Source organism: Perissodus microlepis, chromosome 20 (assembly GCF_051167445.1).
Source record: "Perissodus microlepis isolate ML-2025 ecotype Zambia chromosome 20, ASM5116744v1, whole genome shotgun sequence".
Classification (NCBI taxonomy): Eukaryota; Metazoa; Chordata; class Actinopteri; order Cichliformes; family Cichlidae; genus Perissodus; species Perissodus microlepis.
Window position 1 is genome coordinate 32,223,655 of NC_140480.1, and position 21,241 is coordinate 32,244,895.

Consider the following 21,241-nt stretch of genomic DNA (forward strand, 5'->3'; position numbering starts at 1 on the left):
AATAAAAATCTGCCCATTTCTAATTCGGTGCCAGGAACACGCCTCAGTAAAGTCGGAACAAGTTCCCCGCTGTGATTCATCACCTCTCCCTTTTGACACTGCTCGCTGCATGCCTCCCATTCTTCTACTTCAGGTCTCCTTTGTTGCAGTTTTTGTTTCATAATCCTCCAGCTGGTACAGGTCTGGACTGCAGGCAGGCCGGTTTAGCAGCCGGACAGTTTCCCTCATACGTGTGCAGAATGCGGTTTGGTTTTTGTGTTACTGAAAAAAGCAACACCTTCTCTAAAAAAAAAAAAGATTGAAAAAGCTGCACATATTGTTCAGCGTTAATGTTGCCCTCACAGATGTGGTGATACCTGCATCCTTGTGGATGCTGGCTTTGAACTTTGTGCCGATAACAAGCCGGATGAGCTGCTTCCAGCAGGTTTTTGATGGGGCAGCGCGACAGAGTTCACTTTGCCTCCGTCCATCGTTAATGAAAAGAAGGCAGCGGCGTTTCTTCAGATCGTTTATGGCTTGTTCCTGAGCACGAGCATTGATTTCCACTTCAGAATCGTGTGTGTCTGTAATGCTGCTTGAAGATCACAGCAAGGTTTTCAGCTTCGTCTCTGTCAGCAATGAAGTTTTTTAACAATGTCATGAACAGTAGATAATAAAACCCCCAAAGTTTATGAAATGTTACCTTCATGTAGCTTTATTACACATGTTCTAATGAAGGACCTCACCTTACTCTGTGTTTCGTTTTATACCCAGTGTGACCCTCAAGAGACTGGTGTCTCCTCCTGGGATCAAACTGGGGAGCTTTCGCCTGTTAGGTCAAGGTATAAACCACCACACTATAGACACTCTTCTCTTTTTACCAATCATGTTACCTAATTATCTAAAAAAAAAAAAAAAAAAAAAAAAAAAAAAAAGTAAATAGATTTTTTTAATCTTACTCCAGTCTTCTGTTGCTCCTGCCCCAGCTGTGTGAGACGTCATCAGATTGAAAAGGAACACAGTTTTTCCTTAAGAACATTTTTTATGTTCTCCTTGCACAATTTTTAATTAAATGTCGGGTTTAGATAATCAGTATTCTATATTTTATTCTGGGAAACACGTTTGTCTAAATCTCAGCATCAACTGAATAATTAATCTGCTAATTCATTGCGATCTATTAGCTGCTCTGACACGTTTAAAGGGAGTCAGCACCTTCTCTAAAGAAAGTGCAGACATTTATTTTCATTTAACTTTTTACATTTTTTTATTCTCTGATTTTTCTACTTTTGTTCTGGCGTTAAAGTTCTTATAATACCGGGACCTTCATCTTTATCAGTTATTTACTTCATAACTTATTTAACTGCACAAAAGTCCATCCAGGAAAGTAACGAAGGTAAGGCCAGAGGCGAACCAGCAGCGGTGAAAAGGCTGTAAATACCTGCGAGTCTGAACCATCCTGTTTGCAGACCAGGTGGGGTCCAGCTCCAGCTGTCCTCAGGACGGGCACATCCGCAACAGGAGCCGAGAAAAGTGAATTAAAACAGCTTCAGTCCCGCGGATCAACCCGCCCGTTTGCCAGTTAGACTCCGCTTTTCTCCTCTCCTCTCAGCGTCTCTGAGCTCTGACTCGCTCTCTCTGACTCTCAGCTGAGTCCCACCAACAAGCTCTCCGCTGTCACCACCCCTCCACTTCCGCTCTGCCGTGTCAAAATAAAACGACAAAAGGAAGTCGTTTCACATCTCCACGGGAATTCGATTAAGCGATGACTATGAACTGCGTACATCATGAACTGCGTTTATTAAGGCTGTTGTGTTTTTAACATGTTTTGTATCTTGTTCTACTTAATCTGAACAAACCCCTAAGAAAAGTCAATAATCACTTTCGGCCTTGGTTTTTATTACCACTACCTAAGCTCAGTTTTTAAAACCTTATGATGTAACTACAGCCCAGCCCATGCAGCAGTGTATTAATGACTAACCTCGTATTGTGGATGGATTATCTCAGTTGTTCTCCTGACTGAAGTTTGGTCCATTTACAAATGCGATTGCATTTGTCCGTAACCATCGGGAACCCTCACGTTAACTTTTATCAAGTGGAAAAAAGTTAGCGTTCATCCTCCAGCTTCACTGTGCTAATGTGTTTATATTATGCAAACCATAGCTGTGTAGCTAGGACATCATTATATACCAGCTACTCCAAATTCAGTAACCCTACAAACGTCAATGCTGTTTAGTTTTCTGTCTTCATTTATGTCGGAAGTGATAGCAGAGCTGTACGTTTTAATTTTTCAGAACGTGATCTATCCTCTTTAGATGGAAACTAGCGAGCTAACTCCTTGCTAACTTCAAACTCAGTTAAACTTCATAAATTCTGTTTTCGTGGATGCCTGGATGTTAAACTTAATAGTTATCCCTGGTAGAGCAGCCACACTGATCATTTTAATAAAGATGAAAAAATTTAGGCAGTTTTTAACTCTCAGTGATGCCGCAGTGTTCATTTGGGACCTGAAGCGGAGTTTGGGCGGCTAATTACGTCAGACTTAAGACCGGATAAAAGTCCAACGTAGGCTAGCAGCAGCGCCTTATGGCAGCACAGAAGTTTGAGATGTATTTTTAAAAGGTAAGAAGTTAAAAACAAGTCTGTATGTCATAAGCACTCATTCCAGCTGTATGCTAAGCACAGGAACTATTTGAAGGCTACATGACACACATGATGACCCCGAATTCTGAACCCTGCTAACACAACACTTACTTAAGGTGTCTGGAACCGGGGAAACATCTCCCAGTTACATTGGCATGTTCTGAATGAAACATACCTCCCACTCCCACTAGAGTCAGTCTGGCAGACAGGTATCCGGAAGCTTAACCCTACTTTTGATTGGAAGGGTGTTTGGATCCCTCTGGGAATCCTGATCAACAACAAATATGCTTAAATTTCATACACAGCATGAATATGACTCCATGTGGACTCAGATGTTTCGGGCACTGGTTTATCTCATGGTAAGAATGGTGGCCAGTTTTGTCAGAAAGGTTTTAACACGTTTAACGGCAGATAAAAATTCGGTCGCCACCAGGTGCAAACCTTGTTGCCTGGGGTGGTTAAACAGTTTTACTGATGTTACTAATCTTAAGCTTTCCACTGAGTGTTTTAAAGTTTAGCAGAGACGATGGAGGATCTTAACCGAACATAAAATAAAGCACAGTGTAAAGCTAAAACAGGGTTTGTACAATTCTACTGAGTTTGAAGCAAGTATGTGGCATTTTTTAATTAATTAATTTATTCCTTTATTCTTGAACTCTCATACGCAGCTTTCCTGTATTTTCTTTAAGTAGTTTTAAGAACTATTTCTCCGGGCTTCTTGAAGGACATTCAAAGCTCTTCTCTGGATGTTGTCTGCCTTTTGTTCTGCTGTCCAGATGACTCCACACTGCTTCAGCAGTGTTGATGTGTGAGCTCTGGTGAGGCCAATCCATGACTGATTGTCGATGTGTCTCGGATCACTCACATGCTGAAAAATGGAGCTGCTGCTATTCAGATGCTTTCCAAATGGTATTGCATGGTGGATCAAACTCTGACTGTAATTTTCTGCTGACCTCTGTACACACTGCCGACGATTTGAAATCTTTTGAGGACACGGCAAAGTTTTCAGCTAATAGCTGTTTGGAGTCACCTTGTTGTTACAAAAATATAATTTTATACCCGTCAGACCACCAGTAAGTGCCTAAAGATACAAGTTAAAGTTGGTTGTTTGGTAAGTTGTCTGTTATCTTTAGACAAAATAAATGATATAAATAAAAAGAAATAAAAACATTTGTTCAAGTTACATTTATTTTATTCTCATACGAGCTCCATTTTTTCTCCTGCTGTTCCTGACTCTGTCCTGCTGCTCTTATTTTTAAAGTGGCAACATCCTGATAAAGTGCAGCAGTTTGAAGATTTCTTTTCTGCCACATGAAGGTTTTCTGATTCTAATGTGGGTCTATTTTCATTAAAGACGGGAAGCTGGAGGACTGTATTTTGAGATTGTGCAAAATCTGCCAAAACTCAAAGATCGATTTCTGCCCCAGAAACACAGAAACATCAGAAATTAACAGATGTGTCAATAAAAACTTAATCAACGTAAAATATAAAATCTATTACTGACATTTGAACACATTTGTTTATTTTTTATTAATCTTTTCTATATTCAGGTTTATTTATGTAAAACGCTCATGAGAAAAAAAAAATCTTTCATTAAAAATAAAAGTAATATGAAAATTTATGTCATTTTCATTAATACTTTATATTATAAATGTTGAAAAATTATGGTGAAAAAATTTAATTACATAAAACGTAACTTTAATTACATAAAAAATAAAAAATTACATAAAAAATTAAATAACTACAAGTGGGAAGATCCTAAAAAAAAGCTTTGATGATGACAAATAAAAAAGATTTATTTTATTAAAAAAATAAAATAAAATAAAAATTGAACTTCTTTGTCAAATTGTTACTTTATTTTTACATTTTTCTACAATTTCTTCATGTGATGAAATCCTATTTTGTGTATTGATTGCTGGACATGTGTGAGAGTTTTTTATTGAATTAAAATAAATGAGAGGACAAAGAGCTGATGCTCATCAGAAAACTGTTTCTTTGCTTCCAGCTGTTTTGATAACGCTGTGCCCACCCCCACCAACATTAGCAGAACAAAAGGCACACACAAACACATAAATCACTGGCATTCACACACTCAGACAGACAAACACTGAGACTCCTCCTGTAACTGTCTGTTCTCACATTCTCCAGCTCAGCAGGACAGAAGCAGGGAATTCTGGGAAATAAAAACCTCCTGATGTGTACTTACAGACTTTCTGCAGGTCGGCTTTTCTCTCATACACAGATTTTCACATTTTTCCCACCAAGCGCCTGTCTGGAGCCAGTGCCTCAGCACACTCTCATTATTCATACATAAACAGCCCAGAAGCCACACAAACTGGCTCTACTGTGTTTACTGGTTACACTGGTTAAAGTATTTATGAGCACAGCCACAAACAAGGGTCGCTGACTGAAGTACTGCCCAGTATTTAAACTGTAAAAAATGACATCAAGAGCAGCCATCAAAGCTGAGAGGTGATGCTGTACTTTCAATCTGTCTGTCAGACTGAGAAGATCTGAAGCCATGAATCAGCAAGTCTGTGCAGCAACTCACACCCAGCCAAGAAATCAAGCTAGTAAATGATGTAAATGATATTTACTTCAAATTAAAAGCAAGCAGACTCTATCAGATAATTCAAATAACTTAAGGTAAAGCTGCAAGTGCCAAAAACTGCAGTTCCTGTAACGGCCACTTGAGGCTGACCTCAAAAGTGAGTCAGTCCCGTAGTTTAGATCCTACTTCAAAAAATATTTTGCCGTCTTTGGATAATTTTTGCCTTCATAACATCCATACAAGGCATGATTTCTTTTTAAATTAATCTTCCTGGATCACAGAAAATATAAAAGACACACATTGCTACTGTGTGTTTGTTCTGAAGTCCTGCTTTGAAGCCACTTGTTAGTTGATACTTTACAATCTGGTTGATTGATAAGAAAACCCTGATTTTAGCATATATACCTCTATATCATCAGGAGCAATCAGACTTTGAAGAGATATTTCCATGAATGGGGCAAATACAGAAGAAGGAAAATGTACTGAATCGAATGACCTGACAGCTTTTAAGCATCAGGGACAACAACCCACCACACAGATGGAGGATATCGCTGCTTCCTGCATTCATACACCAGCGTCTTGTCTCACATGTGGGTGTGCTATTCCTTGTTTGGCAGAGGCATCAGCGGCACAAGTGAAGAAAAGCAGCTCCTTTTATTTTTACCGCCCCCAAACTGCAGATCTGCACTCCCCCTGGAGTTCAAGAAGATTAATTAAATGATTTTAATGATACTTGCATTTGTTTTTTATGACCTCTCTGGTTATTGTGTTCTTCTGCTGTTTTTCTGTTCATTGTTCCCGAAGGTTTCAATCTCACTCAAGCTGCCTGATTAAAAAAACATGAAACTTGAAACATGTCAAAGGCTTTATCAAATGATCAAACGTGATTCTACAGCAGGCTGAAATCTAAAAGTGAAGGACGGTGGTGCAGAGTTAACACTGATTGGAAAAACATGCTTCAGCTGTTTCAGGCCAGCAGTTGATGCTTTAACGTTCACTAACAAGTTTAACAGCTGCTAAAAACCAGCAAAATCTTAAGAAACAGATTAACAACCATCTTTGTGAAATGACTTTTGTTAGGTTTTAATAAACAATTAGTTCCCCAGTAACTGCACATGTGCCATGAATATGACACTTATTACTCACAGCAAGTTTGATGTTTACAGGGTGATTCACAGAGATCGGTCCATAATGAGAACTGCAGAGTCTCTACTTAGCAGTGCGCACACACACACACACACACACACACACACACACACACACACACACATACAGGGCTCTGCAACATCATAAATCTGCTCTAGCACTGGTCTGTTACATAACATATTGACATGTCTGTCCAAATGCAGCAATTAGCATGACTTAAACCTGTTAAAATGATGTCTGAATCTGTGTCAGCTCTCCTCATGTGTTGCCCACAGGTGGCTGTGAGGGATTCTTTCCTTTGACTTTAGTAAATATCCGCCGCCTCGCACAGCAGGCAGAAGAAAAAGAAAACCAGAGCTACATTTACACACGTGGAGCTGTATTAATAACACGCTAACTCGTTCAGAGTCCTGCAGTAAAAAGTCTCGGGTCAGCTGTTAAACACAGATTTCAGGTTTTTATGGCAGACTTGCTTTTAATCAGGAAACCTTTATGAAAACCCCACAGTGCCTTTTAATATCAGAATGGTTAGCACTTCTAACAGAACAAACTGGTTCTCCTTCAGCTACCTCCCATTGATTGTAGCTTTCAGAGAGAAAACATGTTTATATTACGTTATTTTAGTTTCTTGCTCCTTCATCAGGCCTTTTTGTTTTTTAACTAACAAATCTGAGCTGCTTGTGGTAGATTATTGGTGATTATTGAAATGAACTGGCTGGATTTGTGCTTGTAAATCGGCACCTTATTAATAGATTATTTGGACTTTTCATTTGCTTATTTACCCCCCAATAAATCTGGACTAAGGTTATTATTTAAACGCTCTACACCAGGGTGTGATTTGTGAAAAAACAGAAGAGCCTGTTACCGTATTTATTTTTACACCACTGTCATTCAAATGTTTTTTACAATAACTTTAGAACTTAAACTACAGTTTTTACAACAATATTGTAACATATTTGTTTAATGAAATAAATGATGACAACACCGTCATGGCACATAAGTACTAACTTGTGAATGCAGCGAATGAATGAGGTTAGGATTCATTCGTTCATACAGGAGTGCGCCTGCTCCTCTCTGTCAGCCCAACAAGAAGAAGCTGTAGATCTCACCTTTGGAGGGAATTCGATGTCACCAATCAGGCAAGTGGCTGTCACGCAGCACAAGTATGTCCAGGATTTTTTGTAAGTCTACTGATTCTCGAAGTGAGTCAATTTCTCTTTTGTTTGGTTGACAGTAGTTTTCACACTGAAACACTGGTGCTTAGTGGCTTAATAACAAATCAGATGATTTCCCAGTATCATCTCGTTTGCCGTTAGATTCTCCTGGATGTTAGGTGTCACCGCTTAGAAAATATCTCACACAACAAATAAGTGTTGGCACGTATTGTTGCACGAACTGCAGCTTGTCCCATATGGTCTAGCGTTTAGGATTCCTGGTTTTCACCCAGGCGGCCCGGGTTCGACTCCCGGTATGGGAACGCCCTTTTTCCTCGAGTTTTTACCCAATTTCGCTGTGCAAGAAACTGCACAATCAGAATCAGAGAGACTTTATTTATCCCCAACGGGCAATTAAGATACAAATAATGACAATGACAATAAAAAGCTCTAAGTCTCTTATTTTGGTGAATATGGCGTCACTTTGGAATAACCTTTGTCGTAAGGTGCTGTTCACCACTCGGTGGGTATAAAGGGGCCCTTAACTGTTCTTTGCTCTGTAGACTGTTTCAAGATGCAGCTCTAAAAACCAGGACTGGGGGTACATCTTTAGTCCCCCCAGGGATTAAAATAATTTAGCAGATCTAGGCTCATGTAGACCAGAGGTGGCCAATCCCCTTCACCCCTGCTGGGAAATCGCATGTTGCTTTGTTGAGCCAAACAGTCAGAGATAGTTTAGCCACACTCTTAGTAAACTCTGTTTATAGTGTGGCTGACAGAGCTAAGCTAGCTGATGTTGACTAACTAGCACAATGGAGGTGATTCGGAGCAACATGGCAGTGAGAAAGTAAACAATATTTGGCCACTTTAAGCAACTGTTGGTGAAATAACAACACAAAGTGGGCGGGACTTGAGATAAACATCTTAACTTTCAGGTCAGCAACTTAAGCAACTACCACTGAGAGTGAAGAACACCACTGACTGACATTAGACGGTTTTCTACTGATTTTTCTTGACTTTAACCACAAAATTCTTTTTTTCCCTCCCCAATAATAACACCCCCGCCACTCTAACCTGATGCTTTTTATTGCTGTTATTGATGAGATAAAAACAAGTAAGCAACTTTTTGCTTCCTATAGAAGAATCTTAAGCGTTACACTGAATTGTATTATTGCTTTTCGACGGTCTGTCAAAGTTGAACTGAGCATGTTTCTAACAGGAAAAGTCAGATGACACTGTTGGATAAAGGCGGTTTATGGGGAGCTGTGGTTAAGTTGGTCCATTGGAGAATCAACACAGTGGAATTTGGCACCGACCAATCAGGGCAGCTGCTGAGAGCCGGCTTCTAATTCAGGAGCAGAGAGAGTATTCATTAAACACAGAGACAGAGAGAGATAAACACCAGCTTCACTGCGGAGATTTCAAATACTTTGAGTGTCTAAATACAGAACGTGGATGAGAAACTGGATTCACACAGAGGGTACAGAGGGCACACATGCAGATGCTGCGGGAAGGAGGAGCCGTGACCTCACACTAACTGTAGAAATGCTGTAATCAGTGTCACTCTGTGGTTTTTGGTATTTAAAAGCATTTTTATTTATAAACTCTTTGCACAGCTTTAGTGTCTCCTGCATAAAGCAGATGGACCTCATTTGCTTTGTGCGCTACATTTCTGTCTGTGAAGGTTCTCAGTCATGCAGGTCATCGTAGTACTACATTTCCCATAACACACCTGAGGCTCCCTGCACTAACTGGGGTCAGAGAGGGCGAGGTGAGGCAGCCGCTGCCCCCTGCTGGAACTGCACACACACTGCACACTGGTGACAGGACGCGACCTTGATCTTTTTTCCCCACGAGGGTCTCTGTTTTGTTGTGTCTGACACCGCCGGGGGTAGAAAATAAGAGCGGGCGAGAGACTCTGACCCAGAGAGAGAGAGAGAGAGACAGAGTGGGAACTTCAAACAGCTGATGTTTAGATGAGATATGAAACTGCAGATAAAACAGCAGACCAGTGTGCTTCTGTGTGTGTGTGTGTTGTTTTTGTTTCTTCAGATGAATCTGCTCTGATATCAGAATAGATAAAAGTGTGATGTTATAAAACAAATTTTCTCCAAATTCCATTTTTCATAGTGTATGTTTGAGGTATATTTAATTTTATTTATATTTATTTAACACTATTCAGTGGCTACATCTGAACTTCAAGGATAGAAACAAAATATCGATCATATCTCACTACTATCAATCCAATATCAATACCAGCGTTGGTATCAATAGTATAGATATTTGGAGTAATTGATTTGGACCCATCTAGCCCCCCCTTTAGTAGCTAATGCCCGAGTACCAAAAACTGCAGTTCTGCCTTTGGCCGCTTGAGGCAGACTCCAAAACCAGTTGTCTCAGGGTCCCAGGTTAAAATGCCCAATGTTACAGCAGAGTTAAGCCTATCACAGCTGTCATAGATTGAGAAGCCGGGTACATCCCGCAGACAGGTCGCTGTTCACGCCAATGTTCAATTTAGAATCACAAATGAACCTAACGCCATGCACGTCTTCGAACCTCAGGAGGACGCCAGAGTTCACAGAAAAGAAGCTGCATGCTGTAAAGTCCAGCCTGGATTCGAACTCAGGACCTTCGTGGTGTGAGGTGCTAGCACTAACCGCCGGACCAGCGTTAGCTTAGCTTGGATTTTATAGACCAACACTATAATATGTGTATAAACAGGATGCTAAATATGAAGTATGCAATGAAAAAATTTAACTGTCCAGATCTGTAGTTGAGGAATTGCTGGAATGAACATGCTGACCGGGAGAGTCCCAGGCGTTCACACTGGCCAAGGAAGAGTCTTAATATGCTGCTGATCTACGAACGCCTGCACTGTCCTTCTGACAGGGCCACAGGGCGGGGTGCTGCTGCAAGAATGGCACAAATACAGCTTGGAGCATTTCATCTCTGTCGAGTCAGATTTGCACCACGAGTAATCAGATCAGAGGTGGTGCTCCTGGTCCATGCAAGTCTGCAGGAACAGCTGGGACACGCAGCCTGCCAACAGCCCACCCGGCCTCGGTCAGCATCAGGCAGTCACGGCAGGGTGACATTGACGCTGTGCATACACTGCTTTATTGTGTTCTGAGAATTCAGTAAACTGAAGCAGTGATGAGTTGTACAAGCGAGACAAGTTAGCAATGCCACCACTGACTAAAACCAAACTTCACCAAATATGTTCGGGTTTTCTAGGAGACTCAAACGATTTGCTGAGAAATGGATAAAAAAAAAAACATACTTGACGTCTCATGACATAAAATCTCTGTTTCTTTTTTTTGCTACAGAGCTTGAACTGAAGAGATATATAACTTGTGATGATAAAGAAAAAGTATCTGAGGCCGTCCTCTGAGCACGTTTGACCCAAGAAACTGAAAAACTGATCCAGGACCTGTGATTGTGTTACTTTCAGGTCAACCTGTAACCTCACCAGCAGCAGCACAGAGACAGAGGCTGAGCTCTCTGATTGGACGTGTGTCACAGCAGGGGTCTCGGGGAGTTGTAAATGGTCTTCTGTGTCAATCCGTGGCTCCGCCCTCTGAGCTGCTGTATGTGCGATGTCACTGCGATATCACCTGAACGCCACGCTGTATCGTTCAGCGGATAAAACCAGGACACTTACTCTGAATCTGAAAAGAGTCTTTAAAAAGGTCTGACCCCGTCAGGCAGAGGTGTCCTCACTACCACGGTTTTTAAACTGAAATTTGTCCACACACACACACACACACACACACACACAGAAACACATACACACAGACAGTGCCTGGGGGTTGAAAGGTTATTGGCTGCCTGGCTGGATCTCTCAACCAATCCACTGCGAGTATTCAGAGTTGGGATTTTGTGCATTGTTGCTGTGCAGAGAATCAGCAGCGTGACCTACATTCATCCTCGACACACACACACACACACACACACACACAAACACACACACTGTAAGAAACACACACACAGGTGCTGAGTGTGTGAATCAGTGTGTGTTTGGCTCAAAGGCACAGAGGCACCAGCTTCATCAATACTACATGTGTGTATTCTCTGGAGGGCACGTGTGTTGTTGTGTCTCTGTGAGGGCCGGGCTGAGCTGCGGGACGCGTCCTTCACAAAGCCGAGCAGCATCCAAACCTCCTCGCTCTCTGAGATCATCGCATGGCTTTAATGCTGATACAGGCAGGGACACGACGGCGTTAACTAGAGCGCCGTGCACACACAATTCACCGATCAGTTCAACAGGAGAAACAAAGGAAACACGGAGGAGACGGTTTCTGTCGGGATGAAATCATCCCATCCAGCGTCTGTTTTCCCAAAAAACATTCCTGCACCAAACGCTGCTTCCCGTCAGTGAGAAAAGACTCGGATCTATAAAACAAATCCAATAAAATCTGAGACATCTTCGTGTTGAACTGAAGCCAGCAGAGCCGTCTCAGTGCCGCTGCTTTTCTCTCCATCTGTCAGCACTGTCATCCGGTTTGAATAACCTTTATTGAACTGCCGGAGCGCGCGTGGGCTCGGTGCTGAAGCTGACAAACTCAGGGACAAACTCCTGCCCCTCCAAGCTGCTCTCACACATGCACTGCTGCCCTGAATCTTCCTGAATTAACTTTCTGTTCATTTTGACCCAAAATATTTTGATTTTAAACCTGCATCATCTGCTCCCGGGAGAACCAGACTCACCACGGTGTTTCCTTGAAGCTTGAAGGCTCTTTAAATCTTGCTGAAGCTTTGGGAAAGGCTGAGCTCTGCTGATCCTAACAGGACTTGAGTGTGGAGTCTGTCAGCACTGTCACTGGGTCTTATTGGTATTTTGACACCTGGAACATCGGCAGGGTTTAAGGATAAATGACGGTGATGTCCTCATGAGTGGGTGTAGTAGTAGAAGATGTTGCCTGCCAGAAACGTAAAGACACTGGTGAAGGCAAAGTTTAGCTAAATCTAATTGGGCTAGTGAGGAGAAGAGGCGCTGCTTTTCTCTCCATCTGTCAACACGCTCATCCAGTTTGAATTAGCTTTATTGCATCTTTCAGGACAGCATGGAGGACAAACTTCTGCTTCCCGTCTGGCTCACACATGCTACATGCTAATCTAAAATAAACACATGAAAACGACTAAAATTAATAATTGGAGGACGCGTTGAAATGACAGCGTAGTAAAGCGAGTGCTTCACTGAAACCTGCACCTTTCTGGGCAAACATGGGGTCTAACTCTTGCCCCTCTTGGCTCACACATGCACTGCAGCCCTGACCTTTTCTAGAGACTACCTGACATATGATCAGATATTAAACTGCCTTTAACACATCTGATATTTGCCCATGTGAGAACAGTGCAGGTAAGACAGAACCACACACAGGAAGACCCTCTACTCTGACCATGCTTGAGACAAGACAAGAGATTCTGCACGTGAGAGAGGAAAACGGAAAACAGCCACAGATACAAACATGAAGCCTGAGAAATGTTCTTCACTGCTGCCTGCGGCTGACAGCGATGAAGGCGTGAGCTGGGGATAGAAGAAGGAGCAACAGCAAAGAGATGAATACCATCACACCTGCAGATCGCTCAGTAACAGCCGAGGACTTCTGATTTGTGAAGTCCTGATCGCATTCAGAACAGTTTACTTGTCACCCATCACTCTGCAGCACAAATTGAATATAAAAAACAAACACAGGCACAGTCATGACTTCAAAACCTCAAGCTGAAAATTTTTCTCAGCTTTTACTGTGGACGTGATTAATGCTGCACTCTTATTGCGGCTGACCCTAAAGCATACCAAACCTCATTGTCTCTCTTGGGATTAATGAGGACCATAATTTAGAGCACAAACCTTGTGTCGTAATAAATAAGAGTTGAAACAAGCGACTTGGACCATAAACTAGACCAAAAGAATTTACTGAGTTCAAAGAGACCAGGGAAGCTGCAGGGTCTTTTTTGCATAGACTTCAATACAATCAAACTTATTTTTACAACCAGACAAGTCGCCCCCTGCTGGTCGTTGGAAAGAAGGCAGGTTCAATGCGCTTCCACATGACCTTCAGTTTTCACACTATGTGCACCTTCGATCAGCTGATGAGTGTTTCAGATATTTATCCATCTGAAACATCTGTGGTGTCCGAGTGAATTGGTGACATCTGGAAGGACAGGAAGCAGAGGATCTGACATCACTTCCTGTTTAAATAAACTAAGGCCATCTTATTGAATCTCTCTGAGCAACATATCAGTTCACACAGAAACGACCGCAAAGCATCCCAAAGGAACTTTAAACAGGATAAAAAGGTTAAAGGTCAAATAAAGAGAAGGTAAAGGAAGCTCGGTTAGGCGAGTCATGTCAGCTCATGTTCCACACTGACCCATGTTCATGAACTTTGGGTAATGACTGAAAGAATAAAACCACAAGTATAACTCTCTCCAGCCAAATGCTCGGGGTGCCCACGGCTGATTTAGGACTCTCAGGAGGGATTACACTTGCAGCTGAGCCGGGAGTGGCAGGGGATCCCCTAAGAGGAGCTGAAGGAGGCTACTAGAGAGAGAGAGAGAGGAGCCTGAGTGCCTCGGCTCCCTCGATGCCGCCATGAGCCTGAAACGGAATAAGCTGCTTCACTAAAACAGAGAGAGAGGAGGAAAGAAAGAGTGAAAAGTAGTGGAAAAAAGGAGCAAAACGAAAAGAAAAAAACAAGTGTAAAGAAATTAAAAAGCAAAAAAAAGCAAAGAAAAATCAATAAAAGAAGAAAAATAGAAAAATCAAGGAAACAGGAACAAACATGCAAAAGAAAGTTTGAAAGAAGCCACAAAAGAAATTTAAGAAAGAGGAAAATATATAAAGAAGAAAAAGAATCGGGTGAAAATTTTATTCTATGGCTCTATGCTGCAAAGTCTCTGCATCACTTTGCTCTGACAGCTTCCTGTCGGTGAAAAACAAACGCAGAAGCCTCGAGCTGCCTGCTTTCTGCTGACAGTCTCCAGCAGAAGCTTCAAGGCTCTTCTAAAACAAGCACACAGCTGAAGGCTGGTTCAGCTGACCCTAACCGGACTCGAATGTGGACACACCGACCTCTGTGCAGGTGCAAACGCCCGTCAGAGTGATCAGACTCAGACTTGGTGTTCTGCAGGACCGGCTCCACGTGCAGCCTGAAGGTCCTCATTAATACAGTAAACATGGGCTGTGAGTCTGAGAGCAGACGAGATGAAAATCTGAATTCATCAGATTTAATGTTCAGCTCTGACCAGCACGTTAAATCCTCTAATCCTCCTCTCTCTCTCTCTCTCTCTCAGTTTTAATTTGCTTTATGGAGCGAGCACAGAAACAGACAAACAGCAGAAGAAGAGAGTTCAAACTCCAGGAAACACACACCAACGATTACCACAAACACATACACACAAACATCCATCTGCTCCTGCAGCAAAACAACAAGGCTGTCCCCCTCAGCTCCCATCATCCTGCTCTCAGAAATAAGAGTCCTGCACACATCTCAGCATGCTACCAACACTTCTACACAACACTACACTGCTGCAACGCTTTTCCATCCACGAAACAAGATAAAGTCGCTTACTCGGTGTCACAGTCAATCTGCAAACTCGTAAACGTGTAGTGAGCCAGCTGGAATCACCAGGATTTCCCCACTGATTACTCAAAATGTGATCTAATGTCATCTGTAAAAGCTGAACACAGCCACTGTCACGCCGCCTGTGAGTGGACTCAACATGTTGATGCCTCAGCATCGGAGCCCATAGTGATGACAAAATCAGGACAACAGGGCGGAGTGCTGCGTGATCATGCAGGCCGGTTTTTGTCTTTGTTGTCTCCGTTACTGTTTGTTTGCTTGTTTCACTGACATTTTGTGTCTTAAAGGCAGAAGCAGAGACGAGGTCTACACATTAGCTGAGGCTAGAAGTCCTACATGCGCTGGATGTATATGCAGTAATGTTAACATGCATGTCCCTGTTATGTGGTGCTAACAGCAGAAAGTATCAAGGCCCAGTACAGTGATTTGAATCGTTTTCCCCATTATAACAACTCTAAGAGGTGTAATTTTTTCTTTACCTCTCATACACCTGTGTAATTAAGCTAGGGAGCATGGCTAATCACTGTTCACATAGCTATATTGCAGCTAGCTGGAGGTGCTGCATGGAGCCTGTTCACTGCAGTTTTAATGCATTTATCGTACAAACATCGTGTCCTGCTGTGTGGTACAGTTCATCCAAAACATTTATGCTTCATTTTTGGTTAATTAGAACAAATTAACGGTTATCTCTGCATCGTACGCGTACAGTTTGTTAACGCAGCTTGCTAATTAAGCTAACTAGTTTTAGCTAATAGCTTCACTCCACCCTGTGGTGTAAATATGGTAACTTCCTGCCCTAAAAGACCAACATGATCTCAACCAGTAACACTGAGGTTTCAAAATCCGGATTCCAGAACTAATGACAATTCAAAGGTGGCTATGTCCATCTTTTATATACAGTATATGGGGAGTTACTCGCTTTTAGAGCTAGCCTCATGTGTTGCTCGAGGAACTGCAGTTCATGTTTCTGATGTGGAGGTTGCAGCTTGTAGCTGACTAAACACACAGTTTTTTAAAAGGAATAAAGCTCCATTAGCAGCTACAGCCTCTGTTAGAGTTTACTGAAAACTTTGATTTGTTCCTTTCAGTTTATCGACATTTCTAGGATGTGTTAATTGAACAGAGCTCTCCAGGTCATGTCTCAGCATGTCAGTTGTGTTAAGGTCAGGCTTTCTTCTTCACTCTGGTTTTTGTTTCATTGTGGGCTTCAGCTCGTGCCTAAGCTTCAGGAGTCTAATCCACTTCTGAGCCGCTTGAGTTAATGTGAGAAAATCTCCTCAGATTAAATTAATCTGCTTCAACACACTCATTGAGTTTTTTCCTCACATCGGATGAATGAAGTCACCGAGCTGCTCCTGAACTCATTGCTGGACTTCTGATCTCAGTTTTACATCAACACTGAAGCAGGACACTGTTTCTTTGCTTGTTTGTAATAAAAGTTAATAAAGAGTCTGGGAAAAAATATCTGTGGCACAGATCTACCTCCTCTCTGATTGGTCGATTTGGTTTTAATTTATACTCTGAACAAACCAGGAACACATCAGGACATCTAACTGACATGACTTTGGTTTTCCTTCAGTTTGGTGACATTTTTGTTCATCCTCAGGATGCACAGATTTGTGTTCAGGCAGACAAACCAGTATTTGTGTCTATATGTGGACCAGCCCTGCTTACAGTGGCTCCCTGAAGGCTCATTTTGAGCCTCACACAAGGCAGGACAGCAAGAATAGCTGTCTGTGTGTGTGTGTGTGTGTGTGTGTGTGTGTGTGTGTGTGTGTGTGTGTGTGTGTGTGTGTGTGTGTGTGTGTGTGTGCGTGTGTCCCAAAGCGACTGCACAGGGAGCACATCCGAGGGAGGAAAAATAAGGGAAAAGAAAGAAGGAGGTCAAAATAATGGTTCTACCGCCATCACAGCCGTGGGGGCTCCGCCCACCTGCAGTACTGTAGAGAATACTGGTAACGCCATTGGATGAGAGCATGAAGGAGAAAGTACTTTACAGAGGTGCAGTTTTCATGTACTTCTAAGTATTTCTGTGTTAGGACGGTTTCTGCTGCAACTTCATTATATTTCAGATGCAAATGTTGCACTTTGTACTCCGTAAAAATTTATTTCATAAAGCTTTCATTACTTATTTTGCACATTTTATGATATAGTTCTGTTTGAATTATTACTGTATTTATTGCAGATTTATGGCAGCTGACTCTCAGTATTGTAGACATATATGGCAGATAACAGATTTTACCAAAGTAACAAATAATAAAACTAAAGATATTTTCTTCAGAATTTTTTTTTATTTAGTTTTAGTTAACTAAAATAACTTTTGGAGTAATTCAGGTTTTTTGCGTGTGTCACATTTTAATTTAGATATTCAAAGCGAGGCCCTATCATGATTTTGTCTTTATGTCCTCCCTGGAGAAAATACAAGAGCTGCCCAATCCTGGCTTAAAGCACATCCAGCTCCTTTCAGGGGCTGTAATTTACAAAACAAATATCATGTTTTATTTATTAAGACCTAAAGCTAGTGATACAGCCAATAAACTCATCAAGAATGTGTTTGCTGGGCTCATAGATCAGGTAGGAAGTGGAGAAGTTTTCTCATAGACTTCTATTCCATTGAAACCAGGTGAGTCGCCCCCTATTCGCGAGAATGCATGTTTAAGACAGGGACTGGTTTCAAGAGAAAACAGGAGATGAACCCCGACATATATGTACAAACATGCATATACCACACATACACACAGAGAGAGAGAGACACACACACACACCTACACAAACTGTTTCTCTCTCTCTCACACACACACACACACACACACACACACACACACACACACACACACACACACACACACACATACAAACACACACATTCAGACACACACCTACACACTCTCTCTCACACACACTATACCCTGGGTCTGTCCGTCAAGTCAGTGTTTTATGATCCTGAGCAGGAAAACTGGGGAAAGCCTCCAACCTTTCATTAGATAATTATTAATAAATAATTACAAACCGATATGTAACATCGCGCGCAGGAGCAGCAGCGGCGGCAGCACGTGGCGCTGGGTGTGACGCGCAGCCACAACAACAACACTGCTGTCAGATCTCATCATCGCAGCAGCTTCGGTGTTAAAATCAGCCTCACTCAGGATTTTTCTGTCGCTGCGGAAAAACCCGGCACAGCTGCAGAGCACACCTCCGAGCCCGGCCCAGCCTTCCTCCCGCCGCCGCCCTCTGAACTGTGACCCGATTTGTTAAAGAGAGGCTCGGTGGACTCGCGGCACCGCCTCGTGCAGCTCGGCTGCAGCCCGCAGACATGCCGACTAAAAACAGCGATTTTTTGAATGGAGTCTGGCGGAGCGGCGGGGAGCCAGCCGGGGCCGTGTGTAGGTGCGCAGGCGGGTGACAGAGCTCCTACCTGCTGGCCTGACCCTTCACCTGCAGCTCCTCCGTCACAACGTCCAGGTGCCGCTCAGCTGATTGTCTCCCGCTGCGGCTCGCGCTCAGCCTCACATCAGCTGGACTCTGCGCGCCGATTGATGACGCCGGCGGTCGCCTCGCGCGTGCAGCGATCCGATCAGTCATGTAGGGTCGACACTCTGTTCATCACTCTTCATCCTCCTCCTTGACACGGCGGCCACTCTCTGTGCTCAGTGAAGCTCCATCAGCAGCAGCAGCACGAGGCGCGCTCACGACGCCAGCACCATGCGGCGGGCATGCGCACGCCCTCGCCCGACTCCAGCAGGAGGTCCCTTCATGTTTCACAACGCGACGTGTCTGTGAAGGTTCTCAGTCATCCAGGTCATCGTAGTCTAAGGAGCTTGGAAAGAAAAGCGCCTGGACTAATTTAAGTTGCTTGAAGACGTTTCACCTCTCATCCGCCACGATAATCAGAGGAAACTATATCTGATGTAGATCCATCCGCACACCTACATCAGTCTGCTTACACCACGCTTTTTTCACAACTTGATTTATAAAACACGTTTCAGCCAAAAACTAAGTTTTAAAAAACGTCTTAGTGAAGGTCATAGACTGGATATAAAGGATGGATGAAAGTGCCTTCCTTTTCCGTGACCAGCAGGGGGCGACTCATCTGGTTTCTCGAAGAAAGAAAAGAAAAACCTTTTAATTGTTCTTATTCATGTTACTGTGTCTGACTAATAAGACTGCACTGCTGGACAGTTCTATAATGTGTAACAGTGGTCAGCCTTAAAATAACTGCTTTGCCTCCAGCTCTGTTCTTTTCGGAGCAATGAAACATATTTGACCAGTCCTCATCTGTCAGTGTTATACACTGCAACACGTTTTAATCAGAGTTTAGCATCAGGTCAGTTAAACCGCCAGGTATATTGATGTGGTCAGAGGGTTGTTAATCAGTTTCATCTGCTTTGGCATTAATGAAACTAACAACACAGGAGCAACAATGAGACAACCCCAAAAACAGGAATGGTTTTACAGCTGACAGCCACTGACTTTTTTCCCTCTTCATCTTTTCTGTATTTTACTAGTTTAGCATTTGGCTAGGGTCAGCGTCACTACTGGTAGCATGAAGCGATACTTGGACCTTGCACAGGTAGTCCAACTCCTCCAGGATTTCACCCATTACCACATGGTTTGCTGTGGCACAGTCTCAGGAGCATGGAGGAGATTCCAGGAGACAGACAGTTACTCTAGGAGAGTTGGACAGGGCTGTGGAAAGCCCTTAATCCATCAGGAGGACCAGTATCTGCTCCTTTGTGCAAGGAAGAACAATGAGCACTTCCAGAGCTACAAAATGACCTCCAGCAGGCCACTGGTGAGAACATTTCTCACAAAACAATCAGCAACAGACTTCATGAGGGTGGGCTGAGGCCCCGACATCCTCTAGATCCAATAGTTCACCTCTGGGACAGTGCCATCCAGATTGTCCAGAAGCTCAGAGAAGGCCTGGTCCAGATCTAGGAGGAGATCCCACACACCAACCTCTGAAGCCTCATTAGGAGCATGCCCTGATGTTGTCAGGTATGCAAAAGTGTTCCTTTAATTTGCTTCCTTTTCTCATTTGACTTTGACGTAAAAGCTGGAATGTGTTCCAAGAGACTGTACATAAATACCGATTTCTTGTAGGCATCAGTGAAAATGATATGAACACTTTCCATCACAACCAGTGCAGTCTCTTCACATTTCCTCCTTTTACTGAGATTAATGTCTGTGTGCCAGAAGAGACTTGAAGCGAGGTACGATCACTGTGCTCCCTCTGTGATGGAAAACCCCTCCCATTCCACATGATGAATGCTGGAACAGCTCCAGCTCTGACGGAGGCCGGGGCAGTAGGTCTGTGTGATCAGCTGGTGAAGAAAAATCACATGTAAGCTTGAAAACTCAAAGGAAAACAAGTCATTTCACCTTTACGTGAACCACAGGGATCACGAAAAATCAACTTCACTCAGTGATAAAGTCATGAAAACCAGCTTTCTGTAACAGGCTGGATCTCTAGTTTCAAGTCAAACACTCGAGATGTGATTGAAGTGTAGACTTCCAGCTTTATTTCCAGGGGTTTAACAAAACTGCTGCATTTCCTGAACGAGGATTAAAGCCATTATTGAACACCATCCGCCCTGTTTGTTAGAGGCTTTAAAGTAATTCAGTAAGTGAAGTCTTGACTGATGGATTTAAAATCCACTGTGATGGTCTACAGAGCCAAAATTACAAATACTGTCTGAATACGTACGTACCTAAATGTGTGTTTTGATTGTTAATCATATAAATATGTTGTTGAAAAAATATAAAAACCCATCAAATCATTTTAGGTTGAACTTTACTCAGTGAGCAATATTTAAAAACATGAATGTGAGCAGAAGGTGACCTGCAGAAAACGTGGAAACAGAAACTCTGGTGACATCTGGCAAACTGTGAATCAAAGGTGCATCTAAATTCTCCGAGCAGCTCAGTTTGACTCGGAGCAGCACATCTGAAGGGTTAATTCAGAGAGTAATCCTGCCGCTGGGACGAATCCAGAAGAATAGCTCCCCACCTACCACCACCACCACCCACATGTGCAGAAACACAATGAGGCTTCAGGCTAAGCTGCTCCTGTTTCCGCTGATTTCTGCTCAGATGATGTTTAAATCTGCTGCTGCTTCCTCTCTACTGTACTCCAATTACTATTTGACTGACTTTCAGCATCTGATGATGTGAGCAAGCGCTTT

The 21,241-nt window shown here is 42.8% G+C and overlaps 1 protein-coding gene and 1 non-coding gene across 3 annotated transcripts in view; one reads left to right on the forward strand and one right to left on the reverse strand.

Annotated features, from left to right (window-relative positions):
- ccdc120a (coiled-coil domain containing 120a) overlaps window positions 1-18,777 on the reverse strand; it is a 38,849-nt gene extending 20,072 nt beyond the window's left edge. Inside the window, exon 1 of one of the 2 annotated variants that reach the window (XM_084917844.1) lies at window positions 18,472-18,777. The gene's annotated coding sequence lies outside the window, so the exon portion shown is untranslated. Of the gene's footprint in view, window positions 1-1,417; window positions 2,381-18,471 lie in introns of those variants that run through there. The other variant, XM_084917845.1, reaches the window with a different exon arrangement.
- On the forward strand, window positions 7,722-7,793 carry trnae-uuc (transfer RNA glutamic acid (anticodon UUC)). Its single transcript has one exon. It is a non-coding gene; the product is annotated as a tRNA-Glu (tRNA).
- Window positions 18,778-21,241: the final 2,464 nt, after the last annotated feature.